Source organism: Miniopterus natalensis, chromosome 2 (assembly GCF_054644295.1).
Source record: "Miniopterus natalensis isolate mMinNat1 chromosome 2, mMinNat1.hap1, whole genome shotgun sequence".
In the NCBI taxonomy this organism is placed as follows: domain Eukaryota; kingdom Metazoa; phylum Chordata; class Mammalia; order Chiroptera; family Miniopteridae; genus Miniopterus; species Miniopterus natalensis.
Genome location: NC_142082.1, coordinates 128,035,082 through 128,039,708, shown reverse-complemented (window position 1 = coordinate 128,039,708; position 4,627 = coordinate 128,035,082). Strand labels below are relative to the sequence as shown.

The following is a 4,627-nucleotide window of genomic DNA, read 5'->3' as shown; positions in this document are numbered from 1 at the left end:
AACACCACTTGAAATTTTACATTCTCCAGGCTTTCTCTCTCTGCGCGTCCTGTCTTGACTACAACTTAATTCCTTCTACTTGTTCCACACCTTCACTCCCATGAATCCTTCCTTCACAGCAAACATGACTTATCCCTTTCAGCCTTTTTTGTTCTAATTTATTAATGCCCTTCCAGTCTTACCCAAAACCAGTTGTGAGCAACACTCAATGTTTTATGTTACACAGGGGGCTTCCTATGAGTGGCTAGTTACATGTGGCTTTACTTAAAACCTAGAGACATCCACAGTCACCCATTTAATTTGTAGGATTGTCACCTTTTCTTCTTCCACTCTAGGGAAAATCTAGCATTCTCTGGTTTTCTTCCATTTTCAGATTTGAAAAAAAAACAAAACATATATATAATTTTTTTCCATCACCATTTATCCCTCTTATCATTTCCAGATTTTTTAACATCCCCGAAGAAAATCATAAAACCATGCTGATTGGGTTCACTACAAATGTATGCTATGTAACTTCATCTGGGTAGCACCTCTTTTCAGGATTGCATTCCTGCAGAATTTATCCAACAGTGTTTTCAGAACTTTTTCATTCTCCCCAAGTCCCCAAATCAACTTTCACCATTCTTTTTTTAAAAAATATATCTTTATTGATTTCAGAGAGAGAGAGAGAAACATCAATAATGAGACAGTCATTGATCGGCTGCCTCCTGCACGACCCCCACTGGGGATCGAGCCCACAACCCGGGCATGTGCCCTGATGGGGAACTGAACCGAGATCTCCTGGATCATAGGCTGATGCTCAACCCTTGATCCACTCCCGGCTGGGCATACCTTCACCATTCTTGACCTACTTTTCTTAGCCTTCATCCACTCAAAGGCCATTCCCCAGTTTGGCTGTCTCCACTTTAGAAGGCTCTCATCTCTTCACTCATTATATTTTGTCCCTCTTGTCTCAGAAATGGGTGCTGATCAGCCTTTCTGGGACTGAACTCTTCACCCGTCCTTATATTCTATCTTATCCCACTTCTTTGACTTTATTCAATTAGTTCCTCCCTCTCTCTCTGTATTGCCTCCTTTTGGCAAGTTTGACTCAGTTACTACCTCAGACTACTACTTCATCCCTTTCTTTCTATCACTAAGTTTATATTTAATTTTATTAAAATTTCAAATATACAGAAAAGTCAAATACCATAATAGATACCAATATACTTGCATGTAGATTTAACAGTTTACTTATTTTGCTTCATCTTTGTTTTCCTGAAGTATTTTAAATTACAGTAGACATAATGACATTTTACCCCTAACTACTTTGGAATGCATCTCTTAAAAAATATCATTATCACAGTTAATAAAACTTATAATAATGCTTTCATATTATGTAACAGACAATATTTAAATTTTCCAAGTGGTCACAAAAAAAATGTGTTTTACAGCTTGTTTTTCAAGTCAGGATTCAATTAACGACCATGTGTTGCTCAGGTTGTTGTATGGCTTAATTCTCTCTCATTTTTATTTTTATTTTTTTTGTTAATCCTCACCTGAGGATATTTTTTCCAATGCTTTTTAGAGAGAGTGAAAGGGAAGGAGGGAGGGAGAGGAAGGGAGAGAGAAAGAAAGAGAGAAAGAGAGTAACTTGTGAGAGACACATGGATTGGTTGCCTCCCACAAGTGCTTTGACTAGGGCCAGGGATTGAACCTGCAACCCAGGTACATGCTCTTGACTAGAAATTGAACCTGTGACCCTTCAGTGCTTGGGCCAATGCTCTAACCACTGAACCATGCTTGCCAGGGCATCATTTATTTTTAATTATTTTTTTTAAAACCTCACCCAAGGACATGCTTTTAAAAAAATTATTTTATTTTATTTTATTTTATTTTATTATTTTATTTTAGAGAGAGAGGAAGGGAGAGGGAGAAAGAGAAACATGGATGTGATTTGCATTAACTATGAGGACCTGAGCCTTAAAGGATATTCAGAATGTGTAATCACGAAAAATGGATGGTTAGGTGGAAAACTGGGCAAAGAAGGAGACAATGTTGGAGATTAGGGAATAAAATAAGCAGAGATGGGAAAGCACTGGAAGTGTTAAATTACAAACAGTAGGGCCTTTTGAGTTAAAGTATTAGGTATATAAAAAGGGAGTGTGGGCAATAAACTTAGAAACGTAGTATTGTTAATTTGTGTCTTATGCTGCAACTGCCAGATTCTTTAACTTCAAGTTATCTGGTGGGAGGGTTATTCACGATCTTCTCTACTTTTATTTTTGTGTGTGTTTTCTTGACCACTCACTGTGTTTGAGAGGAGTGAAAGAATGCCATCTCAGATGAGTCAGTTTGGGCTGTATCCTGCAAGTGAGGGGCTAGATATTGAGAAGGCCCATAATCTTAGTGGGCCTTAGTGATTGCATGTATATACAACCAGTTTTTTCCCAATCCCCAACTGTGAGCTGCCTATTGATAGACTCACAGATTATTTGGGGGAGAAAACAGTTGCTAAATGACTTACATATTGTAAGAAAGACTGGTTAGGCAATATAGTCATCATCATAAGTTAACTGCTCATTGGTAGACTTCATTCAGTATTTTTGTTAAATAGCCTATTTCCCCAAGTAATAGTGGGCATTTTGTCTTGTTTTAAACTTTGTTAATTATATCACCCTTTAAGATAAAAAAAATTATTTTAAAGAAAAAGAAACATTGAAGTAAAAGTGAAACATCAAACAGTTGCCTCCAGCTCATGCCCCAACTGGGGATCAAACCCAAAACCTGAGTATGAGCCCTGGCTGGGAATCAAACCTGAGACCTTTCAGTGTATGGGATGACACTGCAACCAACTGAGCCACACCAGCCAGGGCTTAATTCTCTTCTGACTTCAACAGTGCCCCTTTCCCTCTTTTTTATGTTTGTGAATTGTTGAAGTGGGTCCATTGTCCCTATCTAATGTCCCACCTCTGGATTTGTCTGATTGTTTCTTTTCTTTGCAGTCATTTAACATGTTCATCTATCCCTTATTTCCTGTAACCTGGAGATTTCAATTCAAGTTAAACATTTTTGTCAGGAATATTCATAGCTGATGCTGTGTATTTTTTATTGCATCACATTTTAGTCACATTACTTCTAATCATCCCACTTTTAGTGATGTTAATATTAATTACTGAGTTAAGGAGTTAAGGAGGCAACAGCCAGATCTCCCCAGTGTTAAGTTACTTTTTCCCTCGCTTTCAATCAGCAAATAATCCATGGCACCACGGATACTTTGGTACCATGTAATGCCAGGAATTTTTTTAAGACTGTCATATTGCTGCCTCATACCCCATTCCCAAATTCTTCTTCCCACCCCACTAGAATAAAACTCCTCTGTGGAAGGTCACCAATGACTTTTTTTTTAAATCATTAGAAGCCTTTGACTTTTCATGAAGGTGTCACTGAAAGCAAAGAGGGAAGTCCTTGCCCCTTACCCTCCCAAAGTCGAAGCCAAAGCAAAGGCTTTGAAGGCAAAGAAGGTAGTGCTGAAAGGTCAACAGCCACAAAGAAAAAGATCCAAATGTTATCCACCTTCCAATGGCCCAAGACACTGCAGTTCAGAAAGCAGCTCAAATATTCTTGGACGAGCGCCCCCAAGAGAAACAGGCTTGACCACTATGCCATCATCAAGGTCACCCTGACCACTGATTCAGCCTTGAAGAAGATAGAAGACAACAACACACTTGTGTTCATTATGGATGTCAAGGTCAACAAGCACCAGATCAAACAGGCTATGAAAAAACTCTATGACATTGATGTGGCCAAGGTCAACACCATCATCAGGCCTGATGGAGAGAGGAGGGCATATGTTCTACTGGCCGCTGACTATAATGCTTTGAAAATTGCCAACAAAACTGGGATCATCTAAAGTGAATTCAGCTGGCCAATTCTAAATATAATTTTTTTTACTATATTAAAAAAATAAAAATAAAACCAAGTTCATCTTCCTTGAGCTTTCTGAAACATTTTATATTAGTACATATTTTTTCAGAATTTCTTTTCCCTTATTTCTCATGAAGTTTCCTATTTCAAGTAATTCTTCTTCTGACTACTTATTTACATCTTTACTGAATATTTTTCTTCCTTTGACCCTAAAGAGGGTCCAGAGTCTATTCTCAGTCTTCAACTCGGTCTCTACTATGCCCCCTTTTGTAATCATACCCACTTCCACATCTCAAGCAGATTGCTCAAAAAAATGAGCATCTTAGCCCTGGCCACATAGCCCAATTGGTTAAAGGGCTATCCCAATACACCAAGGTTGTGGGTTCAATCCCCAGTCAGGGCACATACAGGAATTAACCAATGAATGACAAATAAGTGGAACAACAAATTGGTATCTCTCTCTCTCTAAATCAATCAATAATTTAAAAAATAATGAGTATCTCTAGCTTGACATTCTACAGTTTGTTGATATTTCCACCTTGAGTCGCATCAGGCATAACTTAAAATCAACCAGTATAAAAAAACAATCACCACCTGGCCGGGTGTGGCTCAGTGGTTGAGCATCAACCTAGGATCTAGGAGATCGCTGTTCAATTCCCGGTCAGGACACATGCCGGGGTTGTGGGCTCCATCTCCAGTCAAAGGCATGCAGGAGGCAGCC

The 4,627-nt window shown here is 38.6% G+C and overlaps 1 pseudogene; it reads left to right on the top strand.

Annotated features, from left to right (window-relative positions):
* The first annotated feature begins 3,407 nt into the window (after window positions 1–3,407).
* Window positions 3,408–3,892, top strand: LOC107526618 (large ribosomal subunit protein uL23 pseudogene; annotated as a pseudogene).
* Window positions 3,893–4,627: the final 735 nt, after the last annotated feature.